Below are 9,644 nucleotides of genomic sequence, written 5' to 3' on the forward strand. Positions count from 1 at the left end.
ACAACACTGGGCGGGAAGTTTGTGGCTAAGGCGGGCGGCCGGCCGCCGCAACACTCGCGCGACAACTGAAAACTCCGCGGAAAACGCGCCCGAACTTTTCACCCAAGAGCCAGCGACCGACAGACTTTCATAATAATACTAGCTGTCCCGGCAAACTTTGTTTTGCCATATAAAGTATTTCGCCTAGATTATTCTATTGAAGTGACTAAATGTATGTCACCATGGCAACGTCCATCGCTATCCCGTCGCACAAACAATGACCATCGTCAGTCTCGAGTTGGAATAATTTACTATTATTTATTCAACAAATGCATTAATGAATATAAGAAGTAACTGTAGCCAGTAGCCGATTCTCAGACCTACTGAATATACATATAAAATTTGGTAAAAATCAGTAAAGCCGTTTCGGAGAAGTACGATAACTAACATTGTGACACGAGAATTTTATATAAAAGATGATATTGAATGTACTGTAACTTCTTGGTGGAAATTCATATTTTCCAGTAATAATATACACTTTTCATGCACTTATTCCACTTTATTAATTTATTTTATTACAATTTTAATGTTTTACACGACCGGTTTCGACAAAACCATCATCAGGTGGTTTTATAAAATGAACAGATTTTCGTCATTGTATATTATAACAGCAGCAAGCAATTCCGGCAGTGGGCAGCACGAGTCATGTTTTTGACAATTTAATTAGTTTTGTCTCCTGGAAAATTTCCAAAAATTACTTATGTATTGATCAACGATGATTCATGATTATATAAAAGCGGAAATTTTACCTGCTTATGATCCCTATAGAGGTAAGAACGGCCAACTACTTGAGGTGGTGTGGCAGTGAAAAAAGAGATTTCTGCAGTTATCCCGAAAAAAAAAACATTAAAAAATTGCGCTATAAATTTTATCAAAGGTCAGGCAGACTTCCTGAACTGGATACCTACTAAAAACCGCGAAATTCCATAGTTGCTAGTCGTTCTTACTCTAGGGGACATATACAGGAAAGCTTTCAGCTTTTATAAAATCGACGGTTAATTTTATCACCACGTAAGTAATTTTCAGAAACTTTCCAGGAGACAAAACCGATTAATTTGATAAAAACATGTCGTATATTGCCCACTGCCGGATCTCCTCAAGCAATAATAGGGGTCATAAACAGAAAAACTTTCAGCTTTAATAAAATGACGTCTGGCGGTCGCTGGCTCTTACTCTATTTCCAGTTTCCAGTTGACAATCACGAATTCTTGGCAAGTGTCTCGATGTCAATTATTGAGTTGTGAGTTGTGACACAGATTCTTTACTATTCTGTTCATGAATGAAGGTACAAATAACATATTTGTTAGAGTTATTGAATGAATTATCGTTTTGTTGTTTTGATGATCGCATTTCGAATTTTTGTGTGATTTGAATAATTTATGTGGGAGCTTCCGAATTTAAAAGTTTAAAATGTACCTTCTTTTTAATTGCCTTTTATTAATAACTTATTGTGTTGGACATGACGTCAGTTGCTATCTTTTTATTAGTAAAATATTATGTAATTATGCATCACAACAAAGTCATAAACGTCCATGTCCAGAATATTTCGGAAAAAATCAACAGTATAGCGTCTATACCTTACGTCACGAATACTGACAAGTAAACTGGGTTATATTTCGGAACTTACCCATAAAATTGAATTATTAAATACGGCTATAGTCCGTGCAATCCACGAAGACGCGCCCCACCAATTTTTGGTTGAGCATCTTTCCCTTTGACCGTGACGCTTTCTCTTAATAATTGGTATATTTATTGTAGCGTGCGCGTGCACTCATAGGTAATTAGTGTGCACCAATAACACTTAAACATTGGCGAAAGATTGCACACATATTATATTATAAACGATTAGGAGGAATAGTGGGGCGCGTCTTCGTGGATAACACTATCTGTAACACCATCGCCTGTAACGGCCATCGGGCGATCGTTTTGCCCGTTTGTCCCCACCGTGAATTTGTACAAGTTACGATTGCGGTAAACGTGGTGCAGGTATTATTAGCTTTACATACCGTCCTTGGCCCGTATATGATGTAATAGCTAATAAACCATACATTCGGCTCAAATCGATTGGCATTATCGAGTATCGACAGATTTTATATGTTCGTTCAAATTGAGGTAAAATGGCTTTATTTCAAGGCGATTATTCGGTGCGCCACCAAAGTGAAAAACAAATTGTGGACGTTTCCAAATGTAATCAATGTTACCTTGTGTGTAATGGTTGTTTTGACGCGTCGATGACATTGACAGGTATATGTGATCAAGCTGTCAATCAAAATTATTCCAGATTAGGGTTGCTATGCCAAAAGAAGAAGAAGAAGAAGTGGTTTTTTGGGAGAATGTGAAAGAGTGATGTTGTGTTTTTATATTATTTTCCTAAAATTGTGTTATCTGGGTTTTTAATGTGTAATATTGGTAGGATATTAACCATTAAATATTCGTTATCGTGCACAAGTGTGGGAAAGTGATGTAGTAACCAGAAACGTGCTCTTTTGTGTTCCCTCCAAAACTCCATCAAAAGTTTCAGTAAAGCGTCCTACCACTTTACTGAATCGACCGACTTGACTTCTTGACTGTATTGACTTTATACTTAGACTTTGACTAGACTTTGGACCTGACCTGACGATAATATATAAAAATTGTATTAAAGAATATTGTTTTCCCGCCATAATAATATACTCGACACTGGCCATGGTTATAGCCGAAGTAACATTATATGAAAAAAAAAAAAAAAAGAAGAAGAAGTAGGGTTGCTATTCCTGCCATGCATCTTGTGCGGTTCTTGTCCACATGAGGGTGACAACATGCTCCATCCAACAACATGTTGCCATGACAGGAACAACATCTATGAAATGATGCGGGCAACTTTCATGCGGATCAGATGCGCGCGCGGGCGATACGAATATGACACGCATCACAGGAATAGCGCCCTTACTGCCGCGCTCAGAGACGAACATTCTATATAACATAAGGCGTTTTGCAGATGACGGGGTGGGGCGGGGCGGGCCGGTCAATTTCGCTGCCTACGCCCATCGATGTCTGCGGCTGCCGGTGCCTCGTACACAAAGCACATGCCGTCTGCGTTACTGCATGTAAACTGGTTTGTGTGATCCACGGCGGGCAGCCGCGGACATGCGCCGCCAGTGCCCGCCGGGCACCTGCGTCGCGGTCTTTTTTCCCGCCGTGTGCGTTGGTAATATAGGATTCCCTTTGTGCTATCGTTCGCGCCGAAATTGACCAGCCCGCCCCGCCCCGTCGTCTGCAAAGCGCCTAAATGTAATTTAATGAAAATGTTGACATAAGCATATACATTAATTATCTGTCAAACTTTTCATTAAATTGAAGGTTCATAATTAAATGTCTCTGTGTGCTGCAGTTAATTTATATTTTGGCCACATTTAGAAGGAATAGTCAGGAACTGAAAATGTGTGAATGTAAAACAGTTATTTAGGTTTTATAAAATGGCGTCGTTATTTCTGATTTTAGCCTCGCAACAAAACAGCCTAATAAGGTTGTACAATTCACATTAGTAATGTTTGTTAGGCATATAATTACTGATAACTGATAAGACGTATATGAAAAGGAAAACGTACGTCGCGATGACAGCTGTCACTTGATATCTTTTGGGTTCCGTATTCGATAAGATTATAATTATGGCGAATTACGAAATTTCATTTATGTGATCTTCATTTTGCTCATACTAGATACGTCGTTTTCTAACTAGGTGCGGTCGCAGCCTAAAAATAGAGGGGGAGGGGGCACGAGATTTTGGAGGAGGTCATGGATAAATGTGTGTATAGCCCACGCCACCTAATGCGAAAAAAATATTCCCGGCCTTTGGGAAATCGCTTTTTTTTCCTTTATCCTTTGTACTCTGCCATGAACTCCATCACCTAGACATTTGAGTTTATAGAGAAGTAAAGAAAGTAAATTTTTAAATTTTTATCTTCATTATTCATAAAGGCACCTTTCCGATTGTGGTTCCGATCAACGCGGTTAGTGACCGCGACCCACAAACATTAATTAAAAAGCCACTTTATGACCTAGGCTGTAGATTTCATTTTACTCTACGTCATAACAAAGAAGCGGCGACATGGATCGCTAGACCAATTTCGTTAAAAATGAAACTAATAGCCTTAGTCATAAAGTGGAATTTTAATTGATTTTTTGTCGGTCGCGGTCGCTTTCCGCAAAGATCGGAAAGTCACCTTAAGTTGGCCCTTATCAATAATTCACTTTATATCTGCACTTGCCTCGTAAAATGGAATGTGTTTCGAAACTGTAAGCAGGACTGTTGAATATTAAAAAAAACATTTCCTGAATACTAAAATAAGAAAACCATGAGTAAAGCTTTAGTGGTCTTCGATAAGGTGAATATCCTTGCCATAATGTAAGCCATACATGGTACGGTCTACGATCTACCGGAGAGTTCCACCTGTACAGGTATGCCAGCGCTGGTAGACCGGAATATGTGTGGGAATATACTGCTTTTTGACCTGCGCAGGCGTACCTGTACAGGCGACCCCTCCGGTAGACCGTAGCGTGTATGGCAGCCATAAGCGATCGCGACCCACAAAAAATCAAATAAAATTTCTATATGACCTAGGCCATAACCTAGCCTAGGTCATATGGTGACATTATTTAAATCTTTAGGTTTCATTTTGTCTCTACGCCACTACAAAACATCGGCGGCACGGATCGTTTTGGCAGAAAATTAGACCTTATACCCTAGTTCACAAAGTTGCATTTTATTTAATTTGTCATACGACTTGCAGTCGCTTGCCGCGAGGATCGCAAAGCTTTAGCATCATGAAAAGTTAAAAAATAACTGTACCTACTAACTTAATGCTTGTACGTACTAAGTACTTACCTAGTGTTAAAATAACAACAACATGGACATTATAGTAAAACTTATGTAGACACAAGTTTGGGCTTAAAAGTTACGCCTATAACCTAATTCACTTATCCTGTTATTTGTCCTATGAGATTAAACTTAAATAGCTTTGTCATTTTATGCTTTTATTAAAAATTTGCAACTTTGGGGCGAAAAACGAAAAAATATTTTTTTCTATATACCTCACGAAGCTTGAGACCTTTCCAACGAATGCAAAACCGTGGAAATCGGTTCGTGCGTTCTGGAGTTATAGCGTCAGGAAAGAAAACCCGACTTACCGATCTATCCGATGCGACTGACCACAGGGGTCAGTCGCATCGGATAGATCGGTCTCCCGTTTATGGGGGCCTTGAGAGTGAAAATCTTATCGCATTTTACTTCGACATTAACAATGGGACAGAATTTAATAACTCTGAAATACTTCGTGAACTTTCGTGCAATTCCAAAGTCCTCTTCGCGACGAGATTGTACTTTGATATTAGAATTTTTCCTTAACCGCGAGTACATTGAAATGATGTACCTAAAATTTATATTTTAAAATATAATAAAATTTAATTAATCATGCATATTTTATATGCAAATTTTAGTTAATTTATCTAAAATCTTTTGATGAATTAATTATTGACAGTGAGTTCGTAATAAGAAATTATAACAATATATTATAACCCGTCCCTTTAGCCAAGAGGTTTTCTTCATCGCTTCTTTACAGAATCGCCGATTGAAATGTATGAAATTGGCATATTGAGCGTTCGATAAAATTTTTGATCGCCGATTATTTTAAGAAGCTATAAAGAAAACGTCTAGGCTCAAGGTTCTGATAATATATTGTACTGTTTAAAAATTGAAAGCTGATTTACTAATAGACAATCCAAACCCTTAAACCTAGAAACTTTTCGCACATATACTAAAAAAAAAATTCACAAAACTCCACCCAAAGGGGTCAAAAGTATAATAGCCTGAAAAATCAATATACTTAATTATTTTTATTTTGTAGGCCAAAATAAATTATACATATTAAGTAAAAACTATTTTAATAGAATATATTTAGAATATAAAATTTGATTTAGAACTCTTGAAGTTAATTAGAGTTGTATGAAAATGGCATTAAGGGCTTTATATTATAATGAAAAGCACTCACCCAATTAGTAAATTGTTAGATAATAATCATCAGCCGAAAACACAAATTTATAAGAGTGCAACTAAAAGTTAAGAAAAATATTTATTGCTACTATAGATATACTAAGTAAAACTTATCAATACATTTAGACTTACATTTAATTCATAATATAATATTGTAAACAGACTCCAAGTCCAAATTATGTATATAAGGACGCAATAGCCCCTTAGCTCTTTCTATAATATAATAATATTATGTAAAACAGATGAAAAGGATTATAAACTAGATGACGCCAAAATTCCTTATTCGTGCGAGAGCCGGGAAGCGTACACCTTTCTGGGATGAAAAGTATCCTATGTCCTTTCCCGGATACCTCCATTACTTTGAGTCCCGGGAAAGGACATAGGACCTAATCCGGAAAAGGACATAGAACAATAACCGATTTTGCTGCAGTAATATTGGTTCAGCGGATAGATCGGTAACAGACAGACAGACGGACAGTCAGACACAATTTATAATATTAATATGGATTTTAAAATTTACGTCTTGAAACTCGTTGCGTATCGATAAAAAGTTTTTAATTGCTCTATTAAGAGCTACGTTTTAACCCATCAAGCCCCATAAGCTCACCGGTGAGCGGGACACAATAGAATAACAATAGATTCCCAAGAATCCACGATCGAAGGAATAAAATATAAAAGAAATGTAATTTAAGGACGTGATTAGCACATAATGAGTCTTGCAGTGAGTGCAGAAAATTGCAACGACACCTGATATTCCGAGCGCGGCTAGTTGGAATCGAAAACCTAACACATTAAACCAATTTACTTTGCTCAGACTCTGTACAATTTCTAATTTTCTAGGCTTGTCACTTTGTTAACACATAAGTAGAGATTAATTAACTTTAATTTCGTGAAAAATCTGACAGAAAATGTACAGTGTTTAAACGACCTTTATTAAATCGTTCTGAGTATGCCTTTTTTTCTGGGCCCCTTAGCTTTGATGCCTTCGTTATTTTATGTCATTAAACATCGCGTAACGTGTCATTTACGATGTCTTATGTTTTTGTAATATTATTAAAATCAAAATTGACTAGGATTTTTCTAACACATTTTTGATTTCGAACTTTGTAATTAACAAAAACATGATACATGTAATTAACATGACACAAAGGAATGGATAATTAATGGCGCAACGCAATTTTATTTTTGGCATATGTTGGGGGAGGGGGTCAATAGAAGTTAAGGCGAGGATAAACCCCAATTTGTTATTCCGTGACTCCCGGCTTACATAGTTCCGATATAATAACGAAGTGTTAAAAAATATGAGATGTAAAGCCGTCGATCACTAATATACTAGTGATCCAAGAGTAAAGCACAATATTTAAAATACCTTAAACCATAAACATTTTAATAAAACATAATACCTTGGCTGTAATTAATTTACAAACTCACCTCCGATAAAAATCTATTTCATCGAAATCTAAGTATTAACTACGATAATTATACATTTTATTTGAATAAATTGTTTGTAAATCTATATTAAAATGCCCTTAACCGAACAATTTTGTTTATTTCCAAAAAAACATGAAAAATAGAGAAGATCCGCCCGAGAACCTATAGTTTTATGCTAAGCTAAAATGCTTGGTGCTTGGTCTTTGGTTGTGTGCAAGGTTATCGTTTGGATTGAGATTAATCCCTGCCTTAACCTCAAGTTTGTGGGGTCGCCACACTTGAAAATAAAATAGGGTTGACAACACTATTTTCGCGATATTTCGGAAACTTACGTCTTACAAAAAATTTGAAAATCCCAAAAATAAAATTGCGTCCTCTAATAAATGCAAAACTCATGTAACATTTCAACGGACTAAAAACGGTTTTTGAATAGGCAAAAGACAATTCAAAGGTAGAAGACAAAATTAGGTGCGTTAAAGACCCATATCACATTAACGAGATATAATTTCCAGACAAAATGTACGCCGTGACACTTTTTCCTTCAAGCTCATCAAATTAGAGCAATAAAGATATCTGACGCCCTACTATGAGTTCGCACAAGTCATATACATAATAATATTATGATTGCGAGAGTTGTATGACTATGTTATATGTACTCGTATATGGGCACAAGTAAATAAGAAGGTTATAATTTTATATGCGAATGTGTGTTCTTGTTTGTCACGCTTTACGAGTAAACCTCTAAGCTTATTGGAATAGAAATTAAGATAATAGAATTTAGTTATTTAAAGATGAGTCTCTTAATACATAATATAATTCCTGCAATAGAATCTTACTATAAGGTGTTAGCAGGGAACGCCAACAGTCTATAGGATTTTTAAGTTTCAGTATGAAAAGATAAATTATTTATGTACTTATTACTTTTTAGAAGCAATTAGTCCAAAATACTTCATAATATCTAATAATAATATCTATGGACGCTTCACACCACGTTAGTCTGGCCCCGTGGTAAGTACCTGAAGGACTTGTGTTACGGGTACCAGACAACGGAAATATATTTAATACTTTTATACTATACATATATTTAAGATTTTATTATATGATACACATCCATGACCCAGGAACATTGAAAACTTTTTGTTCCGTCGGCGTGATTCGAATTCGCGACCCCCGGCTTAAGCTACCAACAGCCCACCAACTGAGCCACAGAGGTCGTCATATTACACGCATACTTATACATACATTATCCAATATTCAGAATATTAATCATTGTTTTAGGACTTTGCAGAATACAATATACTATAAAAAATAGTTAATGTTTTTCTAGTGGGAAAATTGCTACCATATTAATATTCTACAGAGTCTCTGAAATTAATAAATATTCACCTAGCTTCAGTCTTCACTCCATGGTAAGGGTCTACCAAGATCGTGAGTGGTATGTAATATTTTCACGGAAAATGATTTTTCTCATCACATATAACGCATTTGGCCTATGTGTTTACATCGTGAGAGTACAGATACAGGAAATGAACAAGCTGATGTACTCGACTTAGCTTAAATAATAGCTCCCACACCGGTTTAGGTGACGGTGGCCGGTTTCATTGAAACCAGGCCAGCTACGCAGGAGTCATTTTATAGTGCCCAGGTGTGTGCGCAGTACACAAGAGCACTCTCTATTCCTTTACTCTCATAACCCAGTGGGAGGGCAGACCGACACGACTGGCGAGAGATCAGGCGCAGGACCGACTTTTTACATGCCCATCCGACGCATGGATCATCTTACTTGTCAGACAATCAGGTGATCAGCCTGCATTATCCTAACCAAACTTGGAAATAACATGTTTCCAACGCGGGAATCGAACCCACGACCTCCGAGTCAAGAGCCGAGCTCTAAACCACTGGACCACGGAGGCGTTAGCTTAAATAGTGAGTTCATTGAGTGTTACATATTAGGTACCTACCTACGTTATAAAATAATATTGTTTAAAAATTGTCTTGTATAGTGCCTAAAATAAAGCACAATGAGGGCTTTGAATATAGTATAATCATTTGCCACCAGAGTCTGTCGTGTCAAATGTCGTATCCGACAAACATAAATGACAGCTACATCGTAAAATGTGAAAGCTATTTCGTGACAGCAGCTGTT

This window comes from Aricia agestis, chromosome 13 (assembly GCF_905147365.1).
Source record: "Aricia agestis chromosome 13, ilAriAges1.1, whole genome shotgun sequence".
Lineage (NCBI taxonomy): Eukaryota > Metazoa > Arthropoda > Insecta > Lepidoptera > Lycaenidae > Aricia > Aricia agestis.